This window comes from Podarcis raffonei, chromosome 10 (genome assembly GCF_027172205.1).
Source record: "Podarcis raffonei isolate rPodRaf1 chromosome 10, rPodRaf1.pri, whole genome shotgun sequence".
Taxonomy (NCBI): domain Eukaryota; kingdom Metazoa; phylum Chordata; class Lepidosauria; order Squamata; family Lacertidae; genus Podarcis; species Podarcis raffonei.
In genome coordinates, this window is record NC_070611.1 from 24404479 (window position 1) to 24431656 (window position 27178).

At 40.1% G+C, this 27178-nt stretch overlaps 1 protein-coding gene across 14 annotated transcripts in view; it reads right to left on the reverse strand.

Annotated features, from left to right (window-relative positions):
* Positions 1–27178, reverse strand: part of FOXP2 (forkhead box P2) — a 349270-nt gene that overhangs the window by 317556 nt on the left and 4536 nt on the right. Inside the window, exon 1 of one of the 14 annotated variants that reach the window (XM_053406892.1) lies at positions 3701–3817. The exons of 12 other annotated variants lie outside the window; for them this stretch is intronic. The gene's annotated coding sequence lies outside the window, so the exon portion shown is untranslated. Of the gene's footprint in view, positions 1–3700; positions 3818–27178 lie in introns of those variants that run through there. One more of the 14 variants, XM_053406894.1, reaches the window with a different exon arrangement.

Consider the following 27178-nt stretch of genomic DNA (forward strand, 5'->3'; position numbering starts at 1 on the left):
CTGAGGTATTAGGGCTGTGATGGGCAGTCAAAACCTTGCCATCTGTAGTCCTGTTGCTCAGAAATGACAACCTGAATTAAATATTGGTCACCAGATCTTGTATAACTAATCAACGCAGCATCTTCATCCATATGTTAAATTCCCAGGATGGAAAAAGAAAATGTTCTCGAAATGGAATATCCACCAAAATACATGAAATATGTAGAAGACAATAAAAATGCTTCCTGCAAATAATTTCAGGGTGTTTGTAATAAGAATTTATATAAATTGCAATAATTTTATGATATTATTCATAATACACAAGGGCTGGTACACTTCATTAGACTCCTTACTTCCCTACAGACCAGCCTAGTCTTCAAGACTCTTAATAATGCCACATTAGCTGATGTTGCAAAATGCAGCAGCAGGTGAGAGGGCCTTCTCTGTAAGGCAGCCAGGTGTGGAATGCCCTCTCCTCACAGACTCAGTTGACATCAACCATGATGGATTTTATATGTCTTGTAAATACATATTTACATACTCGGGAGTTTGATTAAGGGTTTTTTTCCTGCTCTCATAGTGCTGCGATATAGCTTCTAATGTACTGTTACAGTGATTTGGTTGTTTATTCTATATTGTTATGCTGTATCCTGCTCTGAGATTGATTTTTAATAGTGAGTTATGAATCATTTAAAAAATAACAGAGCTGTTAATGAATGGTCAAAATGTTGTGTGACACAGAATGTTTCAACACACATTTGGTAATTTTGTCACCGTATCAATTCCCCCCACCCACCCCAAAAGACGTAAATTAGTTTGGTAAATTCTTGAATTCACGCTTGCCTTATTGTAACATTGCCTCAGCAAATTGTTTTGTTTGGGGGCAAGTTGACCTATTCAATTACAATAAAGTTCACAGTTGTTCCTGCGTGCGAACTCACACCAAGGTGTATGTGCAGCAGGAAACTTTCAGTAACATGCAAAGATGCCTTTACACAGAAAAGCCCCCTTACTGCTGCTTTTTCAGGGCATGCATTTGTCATTATTAGATCACAGATTTACAGCAGAAAGTTAAGACATCTGGGAAAGTAGGAGCAAATCCATAGTCTTTGGTGTGTTAAAGGCCAGGGTGGTGTAGTGATTAGACTGTTAGGTTTTGATCAAGGACCTGTGTATTTAAATTCCCAATCAGTCATAACGCTCATTAGGTGAGCTTGGGGCTGTTACTTTCTCAAAGCATGGTCTACCTCAATAAAGTGGGAATCCCCCATGACTCAAGGGGTAAGGTACAAAAGTTGTTGACGATGACAGCAATAATAATGATAATGATAATAGTTTATGATCCAACAAGCCAGGTGAAATAACAAAATAACTATAAAATAAGTAACTAAAACTAAACATATTAATACTTTTGCTCTACACATGGTTGAGCTAAATTTCTATTTTGCCTCGCAGAATCCACATTTTTAAAATCTATATATTACTCCCATCCTCATCATCAGATCCACTCTTAAAGAGACTCATCATTCAAAGTGTAAGCAAATCTCAATCATGCATAAAACAGTTATTTATTAATCCATACACTTACAGTCATTTTCAGCAGGTTGGTGGTCTAATCATAAAAACACATTATTATTAGCACTTATATAAATGTCATCAATATATGCAACAGGACCCAGGGCCAAAGTACTCATAACATAACGTTGGACAAAAGGAGAGGGAAACATATATTCAGTTCAGTTGCACATACTCAGATTGGCTAACAATAGGGAAAAGGATTAAAAGGTTGAGAGCTGGGCTGATTCTGTTAGCCCCTTAACCCTGATTTTCACATGTGTGGGAAATGGGCAGGTGGGGGTCTATGCGCAAAGACCAAGCTCCTTGCTTCCAACATCTCCCCCAATGCATGGATGGCGAAGGGCAGGCACATCTTGCACACCCCTGCTCTCCTCCATACCACTACAACCATATTGAGAAGAACACCTGCAGGGGTATTCTATTGCCTTCAAATTATCAATTCAACTGTGTTCAAAGACTACAAGTGGTACAGTATGCAGTGGCCAGATTATTAACTAGGAATGACCCATGTTAAAAGTTTACCACTACAGTGGATTGCAAATGTGATCCGTGCGGGAAGCGTGTTCGCAACCCACAGCGATTCATTCCGGTAATCCATTCCGGTACTTCCGGGTTCGGCACAGTGCGCAACCCGAAGCGTCTGTAACCCGAGGTATGACTGTATCTACCTGACTGCCTCAAGGTTCAATTTAAAAGTGCTGGTTTTATCCTTTAAAGCTCTACATACCCTGGGATCTTTTCATCTAAAGTAGGGGTCACCAATGAGCTCACAGAGGCATTCTCTGGCAATCACAAAGTCCCCTCCCCATGCTGGAAGTAGGCTTGAAAGAAGTGTTCTGTTGTACCCAAGTGCAGCGTGTTTAGTTGTGGTGTTAACAGCAGTTTCTCTGGTTTGCCAATGTGACCACAGGTCCCAAAAGGTTGGTGACCCCCTCCCATATTAGCCAGACTACCATTTAATTTAAGTAGTAAGAGGCGACTGTTCATTCTGCCCTGCCCTAAGCGGACAGACAAAAGAGTAGGCTATTGCCCCTGAAGGTTTATCAGTAGTGATAGTTTAGGTCTCCAGCCCACCATACCTTTTAAACCATATGGGCTCAGATCTGAACACTTTTGCATAATTACTTTTATAGACTAGGCTTGAATACATCGATCCCATCAGTCCATGACATAAATAGGTCAGAGCATCTTTACGTACAAACCTATTTACATTATATATTACAAATTATCACTTCTGAAAATGCAACCGTATATTTACTTTTCTCTGATCTGAAAGCATGAACCTGACCCTCAGCGAACAGTGACTTGCTTTGGAGCTATGCTAGCAGAAGGTAGCAACATATGCCCCAAGCCCCAAGTTGGATGCTCTTTCTACAGTCCAATGTGCTTGTCAAAAGATGTTACAATCATAAATCCACTTTGTCTAGAAATACTTCATTACTCTACAAGGAAAAATATTTTCTTTTTTCCTTGTACAAACAAAGACGTAAAGCATCTTCATCCAAATTTGATTTACGTGTAGAAATAAGTGACAGAATTTTAAAATGCAATCTACTTGGCTTAATATCAAATTCTGATTGCTATCGTTTATACTATATTTGATACACCATTATATAGTTTTTTTATTTAAAAAAACAACAAAGTAAGGCACACAACCACTGCCAAAATAATTCCCCTCTCCTATGCTCACTAATAAAAAGCTAAACCTGTTGTAGTTATTAGTATTATTACAAATAACTTAATATATTACTTAGGCTTTGGTGCATTTCTTCTTACAAAAATAAATATTTAAATTATACATTAGGAAGCACCTCTCCATCAGAAACACTTCTGGAGTGAAAACCCAATCACCCTCTCTGTCAGTGAAGCTGGTTTCCCACAGACATGCTGGTATCAAAAGCAAGCCAGGAATGTGTCTTTGTATACCAACAGGTCACATACACACTGGTGTGTGGCCGGGGTGTATAAATTTTGGTGATATGCAAAGTAACAGAGTAGCTTACAGCTAGGAAGTTAACTCCTCTTCTAGGTGATTGATAGCTTCTTTGTAAAGACTTTGTAAAGAACTTTACTTTCATAAACATATAACTGAGAAGAATATATTTACAAAAGCATGCTTATTCAAACATGGGTACATTCTCACTTGAATTGTAGATCTCATTCAGGCCTTACAGTTTCTTATGAACGGTTTTTACTTTCACCTCAGCAGTATTCTCTCTGTTCCTTACAAGAGCTCCTGAACAGGTTTCTCCCTATTAACTTTTAGGGATCTTCCTCTGTGACAGATCACACTGACACACAATAGTATCCTGAGAAACCTCTCTCAGCAGCCATTCTCCCTCACAGATAGAGAGAAGCAGAAAGACAGTTACAAAACAAGTTACTGGAATAACGGTCACAACAGAATGGGATGCCTCTCTCACGTGACTCACAGTCACCCAATCCCATGAGAGCTACTGACAAAGGGGGTGGGGAACCATGTTAAAAGTACACAGTAATTAAACATAAGCAAACATTCCTATTTCAGGAAATTAAACCATTATCCTTAACACACACACACCACTTAAGATATGCTGGGGGATCTTGCATCGTATTTTAATTTTCCCAGAATCCTCCCTGCCCATCCCAGAATTGGCAGTCACAAATGGTTATGTATGTGTGCCGTCCTCTAACTGTTGGTAGCAAAGAGCACAGCACTAGGTCTCCGCTGGCTAGGTCTGGGAGTTAGGTGGTAGCCGAACCAACATAGCAACTTCTCTTCTTGAGACAGGTGCTGCCAGGTTAGATTATATGGGTAGCTAAGGTGATGGTTCTCCCTTGGTTCTCCCTTGAACTTTAGCAATGTAGAGCATGAGTAGGCAAACTAGGGTCCGTGGGCCAGATCAGGCCCAACTGCCTTCTGGATTTGGGCCACGGACGGTCCAGGAATCGCCACATGGATCGCCACTGCACACATTCTTTCCCACTCCCACCCTTTCCCTCACACGGCGGCGGCACCTCCTCCCTCCTCCTGGCTTTTCCCCACCCTGCCTAGAGGAGGAAGGGGGCTGGGCTTTGTTGGTGCCAGCAGCAGCTGCGCTCGAGCGGCCGCCATTTTAAGCAGCCCCCCTACGGAGCCCTTTCGCGCGCCACTCATCATCCCACCGCCGCCAGCCCCGGCCGCTCACATGACACAGGTAAGCAGCCACTGGGGCTTGTGGTACTCTTGCATCATCCCCCCCCCAAAAAAAATAGTCCGGCCCCCCACAAGGTCTGAGGGACAGTGGACTGGCCCCTGCTGAAAAAGTTTGCTGACCCCTGGTCTAGGGAAACCCACCATGGTCCCTTTGTGGAATGAAGCGAAGCATTTTAAGAAGTGCCCAGGGGAGAAGGGAGCATGCAAGCACGGGTTTCATTCTAGTACCACCAAGCCCTGGTTTGGGCTAGGACACGAACAAACCCATTGCCTACATAAAAGCACAAAACTGAAACACTGGTTCTAGATTAGAACACTTCTTCTGCACATTTCTAAAGGCAGAGGCAACTAAAAAGTAAGGATGATCCTACACGTGAGAGCTACAAATATAATCCTGACATTTTTTTGAAGTCATGTATGGTTTCTTTTTAATACAATCTAATATGGGTTCTACTACAGATTTCAATGGTTGTGATAATAATATCCCTGTTCCTCTGCCAATATATGCACACTTGGCATGTTTGTCTGTGTGTGCCTGTCTGTTTATCAGGTTCAGCATCATCTTGCATGTGAATACATTCAGATGCGTGTACAAACACACTTTAAATTCAGCTAAATGTGTATTCATTGTGGGATTGTGGCAGCTCTGAAAAGGCAGCTGCAATATATTGTGTAAATATTTTTTTAAAAAAAGCCCTGCCTGCAAAACTCTCAGTTGTAATAATTGTTCATTCTGGTTCATCATAGTATCTAGGGAGGAGTAATAATAAAAATGAACATTTTCTTACACCATCTGCACTCATGCTACAAACACTATTAGGAATATTTTCAAACATTTATAGTTAAGTTTTAAATGCTACAGCATTACATTTGCTCATAAATTTACAGTGTGTGCATATTTGTGTCATTTTCCTAGCATTTAACACCTCGGTTCTTCAAATTGGAGAACTGTAGGGTGCTTGCACGAAGGTTAAATAACTGAGGCACAAGTAACACATGACTTCATTTTGCAGTTTGCTAGATGTTTGCCTGTACATTTCAAACCCTTTCAGTGGGAGTCACAGCTAAGAGGAAGGCCAAGTGGCTGTGAAAAGTGGCTGAAATATTCCAGGGACTGTCTATGCTTCCCAATCTGTATTTTTCTACAGGAGAGATGACCACTGAGAAGGGGAGTGAGTTCGAATTCTGTTGGAGAACAAAAAAGATTCAAAAACTCCCTATTTGCCTTCTGCTATAAAGAGAGCTGAGAGGAACATGAAGAGGGACATATCCTGGTACTCAGGTTTGCCTAAGAACCTTCTTCATCTAGCCATACTACAATCTGAGGGTCAGTTAATAATGTTTTTCCTCTGCAACTAAGAAACAATGAACTCTCCATTCCACAGTGAAACGCAAACTGAAATGAAGCTGCACATGGATGCAATTTCCATGGGGACCTTGCTGCTGCTGTAGTAAAGTACTGGCTAGTTAACACACCCTTTTCTTCATGAGTATGAGCCCAGTCGCAGGTTAGGACAGATTACACGGAACTGGGAATTACTTTGTAAATCAACCCTACGGCCACAAGATTTTGTAATAAAACTCAAGTTACTTTCTACAGGCACAGATCTGCAAAAAACCAAAAAACCGCAGATTGCGCAATTTACTCCTACCTTTTGGGTAACATTCTCCCGCGCCCCCTCCACTTTTTCTTTTACAGCTTAATATTTAAAATTTAAAACAATTTTGTATTGAAATGTAAAGCCTTGGGTGGGGGGATACTGCAGAGAGACAGAAGGGTCAGGGCAATGGGTGGAAGCTTCCCTTATCTTAGACCTGCTTCAGTATTTGTCCGCAATATCATTTGATGGATTGCATGTGTGAGTTTGAAAATGACATATTATTTCATCCTTACTTTCAACTGAATGTACCTTTTGATAGGAATTTCCATCCAAGTGCACATCATATGCACATTTTACTGCAAGCAATGCAGTCCACACTAATTTTCAGGCATGCAACTCTTTTCTACAGAGATTAGGTAAGTAGCTCCATGGAAGCTACTAGAGTTGGGCACCAACCCAAACCTATTCATCTGCAAGGCATGTACAAACTATGCTTGGCCACAAATTAGAGAGTTACTAATTAAGCAAAATACACAACTTGGGGAGTAGGAGGGAGTTCTGACACAGGACTCATTCTCTTAGCTCCTAGTCAATAGCTTCATGTACGTGTGAACTTAAACACTGGCCTAGATATACATGTATTAGAGATTCCTTTACTACTCTTGTGCATGAAGAAAACAGCCAAAGGTAACACATGAAGCAGCACTGTGATGGTTTGTGGCATTCACTTAAAACACTGAACACTGAGGTGCTAGCTGTCACATGCACAAATCAGTGAACTCCTTTTACACCTGATGCATTTAAGAATTATCTTTTAATCCATTATAAGACAAGGTTAAGGGATGCGGGTGGCGCTGTGGGTTAAACCACAGAGCCTAGGACTTGCCGATCAGAAGGTCGGCGGTTCGAATCCCCGCAACGGGGTGAGCTCCCGTTGCTCGGTCCCTGCTCCTGCCAACCTAGCAGTTCGAAAGCACGTCAAAGTGCAAGTAGATAAATAGGCACCGCTCCGGCAGGAAGGTAAACGGCATTTTCTTGCGCTGCTCTGGTTCACCAGAAGCTGCTTAGTCATGCTGGCCACATGACCCAGAAGCTGTACGCCGGCTCCCTCGACCAATAAAGCTAGATGAGCGCCACAACCCCAGAGTCAGCCATGACTGGACCAAATGGTCAGGGTTCCCTTTACCTTTACCTTTTTAAAACAAGGTTAAAGTGTCTACTTATATATTTAGCAAATAGCTACCAAGTTCTGAATGGCAGAAAAAGATGTTTTTCAGACAAACTGTAGGCCCTATGGAAGGCATTTTACTACTCACTACCCCAGCGCTAATGCATTTGCAGCTACACACTGGTACGTACCTGTGCATCCTAGGCCCTCACAGCCTCTCTAAAACTGATTTGGGTTTTATAGTTCTGTCATGAATGCTACCTGCTAGACATGGGCAGAACAGAAATTTGCAAGAGGGGTTTTATAAAAAAAGCTTTTATAGCAGCCAATCATCCAAAGGAATGGATAAACTGCTTTTCCATTGGTTTGCTGATTCAACTTTCGCAAAGCACTTCAGGCTACGAGCATGCTCCTTTCCTGTCCTCAGTTGCAGCCATAGTGGATTATGGCCAATGATATTAAACTTTAAAACACACTGCACTTATAACAATTAACTGTTATTAAGAGCTGGGCAATTACATAATTTTGCAAATATAAAAACAGCATTTACCCCCCCCTTTCAAATTTCAACCTGTGTTTTTATATAAATGTTTTATTGGTTTTGTTTACTACTACTAAGTTTGTAAGATTTTCTCACAATCTTATTGTGAGAATCTTGTATCTGTTTTTGTGTGTTGTGAATGCTGCACAACCTTGCTGTGGACTATTGGTTTTTCACTGCTTAGACATGCAGGTCCATACAGTACTGTTCAACAGAGATTACGGCTGTCTATCTACACAGGACCTACCATGGCATCAGCATATTTTATTACCATAAATCCTATTTTTTCATGCTCTCAAAGACTCTCATTCCTAGGTTAGTTCAATCTGCAACAGCAAGGCAATTAATAAGAAAAAGCTTCAAAAGGTCTATGGGTAGCATTCAGATAGGAAAGGTTTACAGTCTGCTATTTTAAAATGTTCTCTCTATTTTTCCTATTTATTTCTTTATGAGAATGTTTCCAAACTTGTCATAACATGACTAGCACCACTAGAAATATACCACTACAGAAACTTTAGAAATATTAGCAAGTTGTTCTTAGAGAGCATGGGGTCACTTGTATGCAGTCTGGCCCTGTTGTGGTTGTCCTATAAACAAATGGAATTATTTAATAAAAATATTGCCATGAACTGTAATGTCAAACCTAATCTAAATTTGGTCTTCAAATTACTAGTTCATCATTATCATTCTTTACCAGGCCAACCTACAAAAACACATGCTTCTGAAATTAATGGGTCTTAAAAAGTGCTTAACTGTTGCTCAAATGTGGCCTTAACGTCCAGCTGAAAATGTTATGTAATGCAGTAATTTACTAAATCTGCATTCAAAATCATAGCTATTTCAATTGCTTTTTCTGGAATGGGGAGAAAGTCCACAAGTTTATCTTACATTTGGGAGTGTTTCTATAGGTTCAGAAACTATAAAATAAATGTGTAATATCCACATCAAATGTGAATGCTAGCACATCACTGTCGTCATGTTGTAAAACAGTGCATGATTCTGCAAACTGTATTTTGCTGCTGCTGTAATAACAAAAATTCAGCTAGATCAGATTTCATAAATAATTAAACAAAATAAGTATGATTTAGGGTAATTCTCTTTAATTGCAGGTGATCCTAATGAGCTCCACAGATTTCCTCTCAGGATCAGTATAGTTTGTGGAACTGCCTAGAGGAATCTGAGATCCTCTCTCTAAAGGGATAAATGTCTCATCAAAACATCTTATCAAAAAGCCATTGTGTTTTGTTAAGAACTTTAGGGAGATTATGCATAATAGTGGAGAGGTAGTTAAAAAAAATGAATCACTAATTCACTCAATATTATATAAACTATTTTCTTAATTTCTTAATAAATGAGCACAGATTAGTGTTCTTCCCTCAAATTTAGAAGACGGGCAAACAATATGTTTAAAGTAAAACCAAAATTAACATGCGAGGGGAAAAAACCAAGTTGATCCAAAATTGTCCCACTGATGTTATTATTTCAAAGTAATATTGTGAAGCACAAAGGGGAATAAGTCTTCACAAAAAATGCATACAATCTTCCGTATTCAAATACTACCGAGGTATCTAGAATGAAGCCTTTTAGTTGTTGATGAAATTATTTTTTTAAAACCTTTAATACAAATCTGTCAGATCTCTTCCTACAGTGTTAGAACACTACTCAAATTACATTAAAATCTTTCTTATCCTTTCTTACGCATATAAAGGTATTTCAAATAGGTTTTAAAAAATATTTTTGAAACTGTAATTTTTGAAACTGTAATTTAAATTTATAATTTTAAAAAACAGCCTTAAAACCTCTCCAGCTATCTAGAGAAAACAAAATCTCTTAGGCTACAGTCATAATCTAGTCTGTTAATATTTACCCAACTGACACACACACACACAAAAAAACACAGTCATACAAAAAAGTGTGATCAAAAGTAGGCCTTTTCTCTTGTCTGTCTGCTAACAGCATATCCTGCTGTTCCCTTGCTCTTTTACCTGTTTCATTCCCATCCTTTAATGCTACAACCATATATGTTGTACATTAACATCAAGCTGGGTGGAAACAAAAAGCCAAAAACAGATAGGCAAGGGATCTGGAAGACAACCCTGCTGTCACTAGTGGTCAAATTGCTTAGTTTACTTTACATGACTTGGGAGTATACCAGTGTGTGACCTTCCTCTCCTTCCATGACTGCAGGTTTGGCAAGGCTAAATCTGCCTCCTAGCACTGTCAACACTTAGCAATGCTACCCTATGTCTGTTCTCCATGCCCTTTCCTCCCATCTGCTCCAAAGCCCATCCATGAGTATCTATCATTTGCCTGTGAGTTATGAATGCCTTACAAAAGGGTATTTACAAAGGCAAAGTTGTTATCATCCAAAACAGAAGCACCAATAGCTCAAGAGCAGCTGTAATTTCTACATGTAGAAATCACCTTAAACATTTAAAATACACTAAATGAAATATTATTTTGTTTTTACAGAGAGAGAGAGAGAGAGAGAGAGAGAGAGAGAGATTATGTGTGTGTGTGTGTGTGTGTGTGTGTGTGTGTGTGTGTGTGTGTGTGTACGCACCAGAAGTACTGCTTTTTTAAAAACTGACTACATTTAAGCAATTGAAATAACTTTTATGAAAAGCTGGTACACACGTGGAACAAGTTAAGTAGATTTCAAAAGGTCACAGCACTGAGTACATTTGGTAACGAATACATGGCAATTTAGCAGTTATTCAAAGATTAACTTGGAAAAATGAAAACAAACTGCAATTCAATCTACAGAAACACATAGGCACAAACCCTGAATTGATACTGTGGCATGAATTCACCTGTTCTGTAAGCAGAGATGGTCAAGTTCAATTAATTAGAACACATGAGCTCAGAAAGCTGTGATCACTGCTGTTTTAAATTAGCATGTGCAGTATGAATTAAGCATTTTCATAATTGCTTAGAAAGCAAGATGAATTAGGTGTAAAGGAGAAAACTGACATATCTTTGATGAAAAGCCAGCTTCCAAAACCTTTATAGTATATTGTATCAGTGCACATTTTTCTCAATTTTGCCTACTGTGTTATTTTTCTTCTTCTAAATAGGTATGATGTATTTAATGGTTTATGTTGCAATGCGATGGTTGCATCCGTAGGCTGAAGCATGCTTTGCTCTGACACATCCCTTTCCTCCCAACTGGGAAGACACACCATGGTTCACACGAGAGGAAAGTTCATAACGGAATAGGCTTATAATAATTTTTGTGTGATTTTTTTTTTAAAAAAATTAACCCTTCCCAAGCTTGCGGGAAAGCAGTCTGTTCTGTCACTGGCTGAATAGCAAGTTAGTGAATAACCTGAGATGTTTCTTCCTTGAAAACAAGACTGCAATCTCAGAGCTAGAATGACTGCAAAATAAGTGGGGGAATCCCATAGGTTTGGTTAGCCTTCAGGCACCCAAAGAGAGGCAATCTGGGATGTGCTGAGACTGGCAGGTTTCTTCAAGCCTCTAGCATAGGGTGTGGTGGTGAAGTAAAGGGAATGAGCAGGACCCTCAGACACTCACAGGGGAGTCCTCCTGGGCAGCAGAGCAGTCCTTTTGAGGCTTCAGGCCCCACCCCAGGCCAGATGGTAAGTGGCAAGAGCAGGGCCCTCAGACACTCACAGGGGAGTCCTCCTGGGCAGCAGAGCAGTCCTTTGAGGCTTCAGGCCCCGCCCCAGGCCAGCGGAGGACTTAACCTGAAGACATTCATTTCTGCAAATAGTAATCTCCTTGTAAAGAATGTCAAGCCATGGCCATACCTAACATAAATGTACCAGGAACACCTGCCATGACAATCTTGTAGTCCACTGCAAAATGCATGCAAATCTATTCAGCAGCAGCAGTTGTAAAACTAACTAAATCTATCCATCTACAACAGGATTGTCCTTTCCTACAGAAACCTCAGCATGATACTGTATTTATAGGTTGCTTTTTTTTTAAAAAAAGGTAAAGGACCCCCAGACAGTTAAGTCCAGTCAAAGACGATTATGGGGTTGTGGCGCTCATCACACTTTCAGGAAGAGGGAGCCGGCGTTTGTCAACGTACAGCTTTCCGGGTCATGTGGCCAGCATGACTAAACCGCTTCTGATGCAACAGAACACCATGACAGAAGTCAGAGGACACGCAAACACCGTTTACTTTCCCACAGCAGTAGTACCTATTTATCTACTTGCACTGGTGTGCTTTCAAACTGCTAGGTTGGGGGAAACTGGGAGAGAACAACAGGAGCTCACCCTGTCACGGAGATTTGAACTGCCAGCCTTCTGATCAGCAAGCCCAAGAGGCTCAGTGGTTTAGACCACAGTGCCACCCGCGTTATAGACAATCTATTGCCAATACCTTAAGATGTTATAGTGCTTACCCAATACAATTTTTTATTTTTTGCAGAGGAGGGCAAGAGGATGCCTCTCCCACCTCACAAATTGGCACACAGAAGGCATCCAGACTGACAGGTGGATTTTGCTTCAGCATTGGCAACCAGATGCCATCCTCACTGCATCTAAAGGCAGCAAGCTAGCTCACTCATGGGACACAAAGCAAGCTGCTCAGCATACACAACTCTGCCTTCCAACACCTACTACTGCTACTGCTACTCACTCACTGCTATGTGTTTCATTTGCTTGCTGCACCCTCAAATAAACGTAGATTCAGCAGCAGCGGCACACAGAAGATCATGTTAGTGGACAAATGGGAATGTGTGTCTAGGGCTGGCTGCCCCTAAGCTTGCTCACTCATGCATCTTTTGCAACAGCATAGTCTGAGACACACTGGAAGAAGGCAACTAGGGCAGCTCACATCAACAAGAAGAGGCAGAGAGTATACTCATTTCCAGTCCAACCAGGATGCAACCAATGGGGAAGTATCCTGTACTTAGGAGTACATCTGATATGTCACCTCCTACATTTCCCTGTTCTATTTGGCAAATCCAATATTTTTTCACAAATCCACATATACTGTTGACTCATATACTTTAATCCAGTATCTCACTTTTTCTGACCACAGTAAATGCCCTGGAAGATTATCTAAATCTGGATTTGGCTGCAAAAGGATGTACAGACGTAATCTGAAGCAACATAAACCATGAAGTCCCTTCCAATTATATGAGTCTCCTCCTTTTCCAGAACAGTAAGTCCAAGAGGAAAAGCCCACTATGTTTGTTTGTTTGTTTGTTTGTTTTAATCCTAGCCATCTTAACACAACGTTTGCAGTTTTTAAAACCAAGGTCTGTTGGTTACCTTACACATGATTCCTTCTTCAGCACCTGACGAACTGAACTATCTTTTTTGGTGGTTGAACTGTTCTAACAACTCCCCTCCCTTCAATCGGGTAAACATTTTAAGGACTCGCCTGTTCACCTTTCCATGCTGCTGTTCTAATTTCTATGGCTAGGCTAAAATATAAAACCAGAGGAGAGGGCTGTGCTCTCTGCCTCCACATCTGGAGGAAGCAATGCTTCCAAATAACAATTATCAGAAACAACAAGAGGAGGGCGTGCTCAAATTCTGTTTGCAGTTTCCCACAGGCATTTGACCAGCCACTGTGAGTACAGGATGCTGGACTAGATGGGCCATTGGCCTGATCCAGCAGGCTCTTCCTATGTTCAGAGTCATGAAATCAAGTAGATGACATGTCTGTTTCTCACAGACTTCAACACAGTTCAACCTGGCCAGAATAGCATGGGTAATTGGTTTACGGCTGAACTTTACAATTCACTAAGATATCACCAAAATAGCCTGAAAACGGTACTTTCAATTAATAGTCCTATTCTGCAATCACAAAAGGAGCATGTTCCATTTACAGTACCAGTTGATGACAAATTAAAGGTGGGAAAGACACACTGACATGTTTATCCCAGGGTTGCCAACTCGTGTAATTTTAGGAGTTTGTTAATTCTCAGATCAACAGACTGTCAATTCAGTCTTGAAGCTCTCCTGTTTTGCCTTATAAAGACGGTTTCTAGTGCTGGTATTTACAAAGAAAGTTCAAAAATGCGACTGCTTAATGCCATAAAAGCACACAAACCAGGATCAAGACTTCACTTAAACTCACTTATTGAAACTTATCTTTTTATTTTGGGGTTCTTCGACGTCTGCACAACTGGTGACTTTCTGTGGCTCAGGAGCCTTGCTTTCTTGGGAAAAGAGTTCATGACCGAGTATACTGTTACCTAGAGACTTGCTTCAAAACCTAGACCCATAAAAGCGGTCCCTGAAATGGGAGATTACATCTTTTGAGCAACAGTTAAAGCACCCAAAATGAGTTCCCATAAACATTAAAGTTAACAATGAAAAGTACAGGTGTTTATTGTTCAATAAATATTAGAGGCATTTTTAAATATTTTTGTGATGGTGATCGCCTTGTTTAAGAGGCTATATGTCCTCCTAATATAGATGAGCTCTCAGCAACTTACAAAAACAAAAGTAAACACGAACAGCTGAGCCTTAGTTATCAAATTTAACATACAAATATAGTTGAAATGTTTGAGCAAGGAATAAACAGACATAAAAAGAGTAAACAAATTTGGGCCTATGCATGCAGCCCCTTCCCACATCTCTTCTGAGCACGTCAAACTAAGGTTTAAAAATTGGCTTCCAAACTCTGGCTTTTTAAAAAGCTCACTGTTCACACCAAACAGCAAGCTATCATTTACTGCAGTTCCTGGTTTCTTTGCCCACAGTAGCACAAGGGTTGAGTGCAGGTACATGAAGCTCATGCATAATCTTGTTTATTAAGACAGGATTTGATCATCCAAATGCAGCAAGTACAACCTAAGCCCCAGTCAAAAGAACAGCCCCCATACATGAACTCCATACGGATCAACTAATGCAATACAGACACTTAAAACTCAAGCAGAAACGCAGCTCCAAAACATAAAGACCCAGGCAAGCGATCAAAAACCTACAAAGTGGAAGAACAGAAAGGGGTTCTCAATACTGGGGATAAATCACTTATTTACAACTAAAATTGTGCTAATATTAACACACATTTTGCAAAAAGGCAAAAACAAATCCATTAAAAGCAAAACATTTTTTCTTCTTCTTTAACCAAAGAAATAGTAGTCTGAACTTCAGAGGTTTATTCTGCAGTTAACGGCATTCATATAATAGATTTTGTTTATTATAGAGTAAGGTATACAGTAATGGAAATCCATGCATACAATTAATGCAGGTGCATATTAACATCACATGCCAACCTGGACTGCACTGAACTTCAGGGATGCATGCCCGGACAATGAGGTCCAGCTCCGAGGGCCTTCTGGCGGTTCCCTTACAGCAAGAAGCGAAGTTACAGGGAACCAGGAAGAGGGCCTAATGCCCTCCCATCAGATGTCAAGGAAATAAACAACTATCTGACTTTTAGAAAACATCTGAAGGCAGCCCTGTTTAGGGCAGTTTTTAATGGTTGATGTTTTATTGTATTTTTAATATTTTGTTGGAAGCCGCTCAGAGTGGCTGGGGAAATCCAGCCAGATGGGCAGGGTATAAATAATGAATTATTATTAATTATTATACCGAGGCAGACTGGAAATGTACTTCTGCATCCAGGGGCAACAGTTGTTGGCATCTGTCTGTCTCAAGAAACAAACAATAGACTGCACTTCCAGGGGTGAAGTCAAACTGCTAAAATTGTAGCACTGAAGTGACCTCCCTGAGACACAAGCATGGGCAGTATGTAAGGAGGTCCTGGGCTGCCCAGATAACAAGACCCCCCTCTCGGCCTCACTGATGTGGTCTAAAGGAAAGTAGAGCAATAGAGCTTGGCTGCAGGAGTTGCCAGAAGGCAGTGTACAAACCACCTTCTCGACTGTTGGACCCACTATTGGTCTCGTCTGCTCAATTCACTGTAGCGTGTCTTCACATGAAGACCAAGTCTCTAAATCAATGAGGGTTTGAGACCTGGTTTAGGTACCTGGTGGGGCCACTGCGAATGCTGACAGCTTCTAGGAGCCACAGGCGAGAGCTGAGTGCAGGGTGGGGACCAAATGTGGAGAAACTAGAGGATGGGTCAAAGCAAGTGTGCTTCAAAATGCAACGAGAAAGAGAGAAAATGGGTGTTCTAAGTGATCATTGAGCCTCAAATCCAAATTTTCAACTCAGGGGGGGGGGGAAATAGCTCCTTGATATTAAAGAGCCACTTCATGGGCAATGGATAAAAAGAAAGGGCACAAAATCCCCCTTTAAATGAAAAGTTTTTGCAGTGCCACACTAACTTCAGTATTTTTCCCTTCAAAAGTGACTCCTTATGCACTCTCGTTAAGCTGCATATTCCAGCTGGGATGCCGATATTATCATCTGATTCCTAGTTAAAAAGAATGCCAAAATATCTTTAAATAAACTTTACAGGGGTTTTTATAAGTTATATATATTTAAAACCTATTTAGATTTGTTTTATGTCCTTTTCTGGGCAACATCACTAGAAAGCTTTCAGAAGGAAAAAAGTTGGGTTACAACTTTATTCACCAAATTAACCTTTTGCAATACAAGGCATTAGTCACCTAAAACATAAGCAAACAACAAATGTTTCTTTGCTAATTTATATCTCAATAAACCTTGATTTCTCTTTGCTGAACAGATATGTTTTCAAGACTTTATTGCTCTTTCTGTAAATTATAACCATTTTGTGAACTATTGACCATACATATTACATGGTGTACTTAGACAGTTATTGTGCACTAAGAACAATTTACTGGCATCATCACAACCTTAAAAGTAATTTAAATTCATTCAGACTGATAACAAGCAAGTCTGAATGAATTTTCTGGGTGAAAGCATTTCATGATCATTTCCAAAACTAACATCATATTCCTGCACTCTTTGTGCTCATACACTATGCTAATTGGTTTTCAATTGAAAAATTATCCTTACAATATGCCCAGCAATACTCCATATATTCTGTGCTACGCTAACTGTACAGTACACGAGACCATCAGTATGTTTCCCCCAACACTATTCCCTCATTAAGTTTAGATATGTTCTTACAAAAATATTACAAGAATGTCAATATTGAAGGGGAGGGGGAAGCATAACTATTTATCAACAATCTTGGCAGACTCTTTATACCTGACTGCATTAGGTCTTTTGCACTTTAAATTTTAGGTCATGAAAATACTGTAAGTACTGTAATGTAACCACAGCCTTATCTGTGCTTTCACATACAACACTGTGCGCCATCATAAATATTTTAATTCCTATTTTTAACTCCAGAAAACTTTATGTTTGTGTTTTCTATGAACTCTTATTTTCCCATTACTTTGAGAAAAACTTTTTTTTTAAAAAAAACAAACTTATATTTGGGGATGCAATGAGTGGAGGAACAACACATAATGGATGCCATCAAGAAGCTTTCAAACAGGTACTAATGAATCCAAGTTGCCCCTTCTTTTTAGAGCCATCCATTACTTCAGACTAATCACATTTCCATATTACAGTAACTGCAAAAAGTAGAATACCCACTCTATATTTGCTCATTCTGAACAAGAAAGAGCTGCAACTCAGCAGCTAGGCATCTGCTTTGAAGTCGGAAGGCCCCAGGTGCAATCCTTGGCATGTAGGGTTAAGAAAGACCATTGTCTAAAACCCTAGATAGCTGCTATCAGTCAGTGTAGACAATACTAAGCTAAGTAGACAAATGGCTCAGTATAAGGTAGCTATGAACTGGTAACTCCTTTGTGGAAGAGCTGCATAGTCACCAAGAGCAAAGTCTTTTACATATACAGTGGTACCTCGGGTTAAGTACTTAATTCGTTCCAGAGGTCCGTTCTTAACCTGAAACTGTTCTTAACCTGAAGCACCACTTAAGCTAATGGGGCCTCCTGCTGCTGCCGCACCGCCAGAGCACGATTTCTGTTCTCATCCTGAAGCAAAGTTCTTAACCCGAGGTAATATTTCTGGGTTAGCAGAGTCTGTAACCTGAAGTGTATGTAACCTGAAGCGTATGTAACCCAACGTACCACTGTAACTCAGTGGCAAGATACAAAAATCCAAACATTTTTCTTAAGTTCAAACTTAATGCACATTTTAATGCAAGAATTGATTGTATTTCTTTTCCATATTTGCATCTATTAGCATTTCTCGAAACAGAAACTCTCCAACTAGCATTTTCAAGTATCACACCTGTGTGTTTTTCTTATATTTATACCCCATCTTTCCTCCATCATGGGACCCAAGGTAGAGTACACATGATGTTCAGGCAATCTCCCATCCAGGCAAAAAACCAGGCCCTAGATCTGCTTAGCTTCAGCAAGGTGGTGACTCTATGTGCCTTAATACCATATCCTGGGGCCATATGCTTGTAACAAAACTCTTCACCAATTTCCAACAGTTCTATTCCTCTCTGGCTCATTCAACACTAAAAGTATGTTATCAGCTGCTTCTTCCATTTCCTAACATGTATTTAAATATACAATAAATCAGTCGTTACTAATAAGCCTAATTGTGCTGATGAAATGAAATCTGTTCAGGATGATCATTTCTTGTGTATATGAGCAAAAGAGGTCAAATAATGCTTGTCTAAACAGGTTACCACTATTTTGCCCAGAAAATACTGCCCACATTGCTGTTCATCAGGTTGTGTACATGTGAGAAACATCACAAACTGTCGACATAATGTCTGTCCACCCATAGACCCAGAATGATGTCCAATAGAATTGCCTAGGGAATATTTTTATTAGGCAACTCAAATTGAATTACTAAGATTAAAAATAAAAACAATATTTTGGAAAGGTTTCCCTCCACAACTTCCCTTCCAGCCCCCGGAGCAAACAGTTATTATTAGGTAAAAATAAAAGCCAATTTCTCTTACCACACATATAGACTTTTTAAAAATAACATCATTTGTCACTTCCATACCGTTCAAATATTTTATACCTTTCTCGGCTTCTTATCCAATCCCAAGCTTTGCTTGGCCACTTTCCACAAAAATCTTATCCTTTCAAATTTCCAGCTGATTCTAGCAACCTGCTCATCTCAGTTTTCCTTCAATTATTTGTGTTTAAACTGAAATGTTTCTAATTTAGTTATGAAACAAATGTTATTACAAATGCTTGCTTTTCCAAGTCTTGGGACTAAAGCCATTAAGAACGCAATGTTACTTCTAAACTTTTAACAGAGACAGTGCCAAGAAAGAAGAGTGTCTAGAGAGGAGAAAATATATTCCATACCTTTATAGCGAGAAGACAAAAATCAGTATATTTTTAACTCTCCAATGTCAAAATGTCAACAGTCTTCAAAGAGGTATGCTGCACTAGCATTGCATCAACATCAAGCTTTTGATTTAACTTGACCATGTGGAACAGGCACGCCCTACTGGTAGATTGTGATCTACCAGTAGATCACTGGTCGTCTGTGGTAGATCTCTGGTAGATCACTGTCTCCCCCCAACGAAACTCAACAAGTTTAGCTCCTCTAAAAAAAGCTAAACAACTTTGACCTGAATCCTTAAAAGGGGGATAGATCACTGCCAGTTTTTAACTCTGTGAGTAGATCGCAGTCTCTTGGGAGTTGGCTACCCCGGATCTAGAACATTACATGATATCACTATGCTGCATAGAATGCAGTCAGCCAATAAAGCACACAAGACAGAATCATAGAATTGTAGCATTGGAAGAGACCCTGAGAATCATCTAGTCCAACCCCCGGCAATACAGGAATAAGCAGCTGTCCCATATAGGGATCGAACCCGCAACCTTGGTATTATCAGCACCACGCTCTAACCAACTGAGCTATCCAGGTGAATTAAGAAATACAGCAGCAAGAAAACCACTGAAGCAACAGAAAGAGCTGGTAGTAAAAGAAATGAAACCAACAGCTTCTGGTTCTACTTCTATAACCATCTCATAAGAACTGTATACCTCCTCTGAAGGAATCTAGCTCTACAGGCCCCTACACAGACTTCAAGAGGACTAGCCTGACAGCACAGATGCAACTGTCCATTGACCAAAAGTAGTGAACACTGAATTTGACAGAGCCAATGGAACAAATATAACCACAAGGGATCTATTAGCAGTACCAAATAACTGAATATCAACTGAGTGAAATGATGCAAGTGTCAAACGACTTTAATCTAGCAGCTAACCAATCTCCAACTCCTTTATCCTAAGGAGTAAATAAATAAAATGAATTTTAAAATGAACCTAAAAATGCAGCCTTCTCCACTCTCTTTATTCTAGCAAATTCCACCTCTGCAGCATGACAGTTTGGGAGACAAGGAAACTAAGTCAAAAACTGAGTTTATGCAGAAACTTAACACATGAACTATTTGATGATTACAGGAGTGTCCATCTTGTGAAAACATTAACATAAAGTATTAAAAAGCATGACACACAAGATGGAACTTTGTGGCATCTTGAGGCAGAACGATGGGACCTTGCAGAAATGAATGACAGCACCAGTTTCAAAGTGTGAAATATTCCCATGAATCAAAAACATGAATCTGTAAGTGGCCATCAATGTTATATATTACATCATACTCATCAGATAGCAATGGCTTTGTACATTACACAGGTTGAAGTATTGGTCACATATGAACACGCCCTTTATTTATGAACAGGCACTGGCTGCCCTATCATTCTCTCCAGAAAACACCTGCTTTTTGCAACAAAGGTACACAGTCTAACTTCTCCTACTGACAATTAACTCAAAAGAGGAATGTTGGCTTCAGAAGGAAGTATGAAAAAAAGGAATCATAATGGCACAGGGCCAGATTCAACTAAAAAGTTGCACTAGTCGGAGCCACTGCAACTTTTCCCACTAGTGCAATGGGGCTTCCCCCCTCCCCTCCAATTAGATGGGGCAGTCAGGACAACCCCAGAACAGCACACCACAGGGAAGATCACTCCATCAAGCCATCATAAATGCTTGCAATTATGGAGCAATCTCCTTAGAGCTACTTCAAATTCCATCCACAGTTTAATAATTGCCAACTAGTTACAATTTTACAACCGTTGTTGGTTGTATTTATAATATAGCATGTGTGTACACTACAAAGACTTGTGCTCTGGAGACACATATAAGCGCATTGTGCCGTTTCGTATAGTTCCACCTCTTAATCAGAGGACTATGGAAGTGGCTGGTTGGCTACACTTGACAAGATCACATGCATCCATGTTGGCCTCCCATGATCTGCAGAAGGAGCTTACCAGTCAAGAGCAAAGACAGAACTTCTCCCTCTCAGTCCAATGAATGGCTACCAATGCACCCAAGCCAATTTATCAGGCAATGTATTTTCCTTGAGCAACTGCCCCCCTCAACGAACAAGATAAAGATGTAAAGAGGTACACCAAGACAAAACATAAAATCCACTAAGAACATACCATGAGAACCATCCTGCTGGGTCAGAATAGAAGTCTACCAAATCCAACAGTGGCCAGCCAGATGCTTCTGGAAACATGTTTCCATAGCTGGGTATGATGGCAGCAGTCCTTAATCTCTGCTATTAATCAATTCTCTACCCCACAACTGATTGTCTGAAAAATACAGCTACTGAACCCAGGGGTTTCACATAGCTAACAGCCATTTATAGACCTATATTCCATGTCTAATCCCATTTTAACGGAACCAAAGGCCGTGGCCATGAACACATCCAGTGGCAGTTAATTCTATAAATCAATCATGTATTGTGGAAAGTAAAGGTAAAGGTAAAGATACCCCTGACCAATAGGTCCAGTTGCGGACGAATCTGGGGTTGCACGCTCATCTTGGCTCTATAGGGAGGGAGCTGGCGTTTGTTCACAGACAGCTTCCGGGTCATGTGGCCAGCATGACTAAGCCACTTCTGGCGAGCCAGAGCAGCGCACGGAAACACCGTTTACCTTCCCGCCGGAGCGGTACCTATTTATCTACTTGCACTTTGACGTGCTTTCAAACTGCTAGGTGGGCAGGAGCTGGGACCAAACAACGGGAGCTCACCCCATTGCGGGGATTTGAACTGCTGATCTTCTGATTGGCAAGCCCTAGGCTCTGTGTTTTAGACCACAACGCCAACCGCATCCCTATTGTGTAAAGTAGTTGACCCCAAATTCTAGTATTATCAGAAAGGGAGAAAAACTTCCACTTTATGTAGTTTTTATAAATCTATCTCATGCCCTCTTATCTTTTCTACTAAACAAAAAGCCCTCAAACAGGTTAGCCTTTTCCCATAGAGAAAGAGCTTCTAATTCAATCATTTTGGTTGCTCTTTTACGCACCTTCTCCAACTCTACATCCTTTCCGAGACAAATTATTTAAGTTGCTCTCTCATAACCACCCTACAGATTTATACAACAGCATTATAATATTGGCAATTTTGTTTTCAGTCAATTAACAAATAAACGTGATCATGGTACAGTATTAGCCTTCCTCAATGCTGTAGCACATAATATTAACACCACAATCCCACGACCCATTTCCTGGGTATTCACAATCACTTCAGATACTATCAATGTAGCTGAAGTTAGGAGCTTTTGCCCAGATGTGCACCACTTTAAAGTTTTAAATTGAACTTCATTTAGCATTTTCATCAACATTCATCCAGTTTGGAAGGATACTTTTGGTGTTCATCACAGTCTACTTGGGTTTTCACCACAATGGATAATTTGATGTTATCCACAAACCTGAGCAGCTCACTGCCTAATTCCAGATCAATTCATGAACAAGTTAGACAGAACTAGTCCTATTATAGATCCTTGGGTACCCCTATGAGTCATATCCCCTATTTTGAAACTGTTTGATTTATTTATATCCTCAAGGTTTCTGTTCTCTAATCAGTCATTAATGCATAAAAGGCCTGCTTCTTACTCTATGAGCATTTAAGTTTATTCAGGGGCAATTTGTCCATAACATGAAATTAAAGTATATAATGCTTATGAGAATATATGTATATATTTGAGAATACCTTCAAAAAGTATTCTCAAATGTGCGGAACTTCCTATTGCAGAAGCCACACCAATTCTACCACAGCAACCTTATTCTTCTATGTTTAACAACTCTGGCTTTAATTATGCTTCTCTACCAATTTACCCAAGACAGATGTTATGCTAATGGACTTGTAATTTCCCAGCTCCCCCTGGATACTTTTTTAAAGATTGGTGTTTATGCTGGCTACTTTCCAATCCTCCAGCACAGAAACTGATTTTAGTGACAAGTTGCATATTTTTGTTAGAAGATCTTCATATTAGGGTATATGCCATTCAGACAGCGTGGCTTGATGATTTTAATTTGTCTATTTGCCCTACAACTCCATCTCTCATCACTTTAATTTGGCCATTCTTCCGACACCCTCCCAGAAAGCACACACAGTTCAAACCCACCTATCTCGATCCGGTATCTTCAATAGCAAAGATCAATGCTAAGTATTTGTTCAGCTTCTCTGCAATCTCCGTATCCTCCAATAATCCTTTCATACCTTTGTTATGGACTACTCCAACATCTTCCTGGGATGGTTAGAGGCTTACACTATTTGTTTTAAGGCTTCTAAAATATTATTATTTTATTGTTACCATGTTCTTGCCCCTGAAGCAAAACAACAGCATCTCAATTTAAAATACAGTGGTACCTCGGGTTACAGACTCTTCAGGTTACAGACTCCACTAACCCAGAAATAGTACCTCGGGTTAAGAACTTTGCTTCAGGATGAGAACAGAAATCGTGCAATGGCAGCGGGAGGCCCCATTAGCTAAAGTGGTACCTCAGGTTAAGAACAGTTTCAGGTTAAGAACAGACCTCCAGAACGTATTAAGTTCTTAACCTGAGGTACCACTGTAATACAGAAATTAAAATAAATTTTGAAACAACCTCACAATTGACACTTTCAAAGCTGCTAAACGACCCCTACAAAATTGGGCAGAATTTGTGATCTTTTATATTTTCCTCATGTCAGGATTTACACTTTTTAAAGTATGCCTTATTGCCTTTTATAGCTTGCTTGACTCTTGCTTGTTAGCCACACCAGTTTTCTTTTGGACTTTCCTGCACCTTCCCTAATCTAAATTATATATTCTATCCGAGCTGCTATTGTGGTTTTAAATAACCTCCAAGCATCCTAAAGATATTTTGCCCTCTTCACTCTCCCTTTCAATTTCCTTTTAACAAAGCCTCTCATCTTTGAGAAGTTTCTTCTTCTGAAGTGAAATGTGACCATTGTTGGACCTTCTGGGCAACTCACACTCATACGTTGAATCTGACAATTCTGTTGTCATCGTGTTTAAACCGTTATGATGAAACTTAAGGCAGACAGTATGTTAGATCTGGAAACCACAACTAAAAGATATTTGGATAGAAAAAGACTTACTGAGCTGAATGTTATGTTCCTTAATTAAATTTATGCTTGTTTGACTGTCTTGGTGTGTGGGTGGATGCTTAGGTAACTATATCTAGCCCCATGTGTCTGTACTTGAGTAACAATAGAAAGATAGAATCCTGTCGCTCTTTCCAAGTCCACTAGGTGATAGCAGCAGGTATTTTAAAGGAATTCTGCACTCAATGGAGTAGCTGAAAGACTGACCATAGTTACCACCCATGGATAGACCAATGTGAGGCTCCCTGGGAATATCACAGACCACTCTGAGGAAGAGTTATTTGCCCAACGACTCAGTACAAACTCAGAGGTGCTCAGACCTTTGTATCTTCTACAGATTACAAGTGCCCAGTAGTCAGAATTATGACAGTGTCCTTTGTATTTACTTTGGGGAGAAAGAAGGCCTAAGCATAGTTTAGTGCAGTGTTCTGTAAAGGCGCCAAGGAAGCACTGAATTCTAGTCTTCTACTACATGACAGTTTTGGTGATGAGCATCATCCTATTTTTCATAACTTGCTCTAAAAAATCGATGCCTTAAAGCACTTGGTCATTTTATTCTCTTTTTAAAAAATGGGTCAAATGTCAATCCTATTTAGACCCATTGAAGTCAATGGGCTTAAGCAGAGATAAATGTCAGAATGATTAGGAACAGACGAAGCTGTTATACTGATTCGGCTAGCACAGTATTGCCTGCATTGGGTGATAACAGTTCTAAAGAGTTACAGATAGGAGACTTTTCCAACCCTACTGGGAAATGCCAGAGACCGAAGCTGCAATTTTCTGCATCTAAAGCATGTGCTCTACCACCAAGCTACAGCTCCGTCTGAACTCTGATCCTAAGCAGATTGGATCCACAATGCAATCCTACACATATACTCAGAAGTAAGTCCCACCAAGTTCAATGAGACTTGCACTCAGGTACGGCAGCCTATGTCAGTGGAAATTAGGCCCCACCTAAGTAATGGATCAGGACGCGGGTCGCGTTGTGGGTAAAACCTCAGCGCCTAGGACTTGCCGATTGCATGGTCGGCGGTTCGAATCCCCACGGCGGGGTGAGCTCCCGTCGTTCGGTCCCAGCTCCTGCCCACCTAGCAGTTCGAAAGCACAATTAAGTGCAAGTAGATAAATAGGTACCGCTTTATAGCGGGAAGGTAAACAGCATTCCGTGTGCTGCTCTGGTGCTGGTTCGCAGGAGCAGCTTCGTCACGCTGGCCACGTGACCCGGAAGTGTCTGCGGACAGTGCTGGCTCCCGGCCTCTAGAGTGAGATGAGCGCACAACCCTAGAGTCTGTCAAGACTGGCCCGTAAGGGCAGGGGTACCTTTACCTTTAAGTAATGGATCATGACATAACTTGTCCTGCTAATTTCAAGGGGCACTAAACTTATTATGTATCCAACCTAACATATTTTTAAGCAAGGGTTTCTTCAAACAATATGAATTTTATACATGAAAATCATTGCCACGTGAATGGAAAAGCATAATATAGAGTGCACTAGCAATACAGTATGTTAGGCATACTGTGAACTATTACATGCAATGATTACTGTAACAGCTCAAAGTTTAATGAGAAGCAAGCCCCATTAAATTCAATGGGACTTATTCCCCCTATCCCTATTATGTGTGCTTAAGATTGAAGTTGGCTTTTGCTTAAGAATGAGTTTACTTCTACCATTTCAGTTTTAAAAGCTTATATATAACCACTATCTATGAAAAATAACAATTATGAAGTGATACAATCTAAATCTAAACTATTCAGTGTTGTGTATTTGTGTTAAGGACGGTTGAGATGTATGCCGCAGGACTCTTACAATAGACCATTTATATTATTTCTAGCACACCATTGACAAAAGCCTCAGAAGAGTAATCAGTTTGAGTGCCCCAAAATTAGTATTCAATATTTGTAATGGAACTGATAGCATTCCAAGTTTAACTATGATTTGCAATTTTCTCCACTGACAATCATACCAAAGTACTTCTCGGTGACCTGTGTCCTAAATCATTCTCAGTTCACGAAAGTAAACATCACATTCATAATTTGACTCAGACAACACACAAAGATACATTATTCAATTCTTACCAAGAACCTACCCCAATATTAACCTAGTAAACAGTAACACTTAGTTCCCAAATGCTAATAAATTAACTTTGGTGTGCCGGAGAAGCAAGTTGAGAAGCAATTATCTTAATTTCGAACAAAAGAGAACAAAAGGCCTAACAACAGTCAGATAGCATAATTTTAAGATGAAATACTTACGATCTGAATCACTTTGATCCTAAATATATTTACAAGGCAGCAATCCTAACCCCATTTACTTACAAGTTTCATTCACTGGAACAGGGTAAACATGCTTTAAGGCAGCTGTAAATTTGTTTAAACTGAATTGCTTTAGCTTAATTTGGTTATAAAGCCTAAGTGGCATACACAAACAACACAACAATCAGGAGTGTGGTACTCTGGTCAACCCATCACATTTTAACAGTGCTTGTAGCAAACATCTTCCAAAAGTATAGATAGGGTTTTCACGCTGCCTACAAACATGCACCATATCTGAATGGAAGTCTCATTTTCAATTAAATAAACCAGCTTTTATATCACATTCCTAGAAAGAACTTGGAAACAGTACTGCCTACAGGCGCACTAGTTTGTGTTCTTCCATAACAACAGTGCCCCACCTCCCTTCTTTCCTTGGTTGCCACTCAGTGGCCTAGCAGTACTTTTTTATCTTCTCCCACCTACCTCCTCTATTTGTGGTAATTAAAGTATGGTCACATTCTACCTAGCACCTAAATCTCAGGCAAAAATTTGAAGTATACTCTACCACAATCAGTGGGGTTTACTTCCAAGTATAT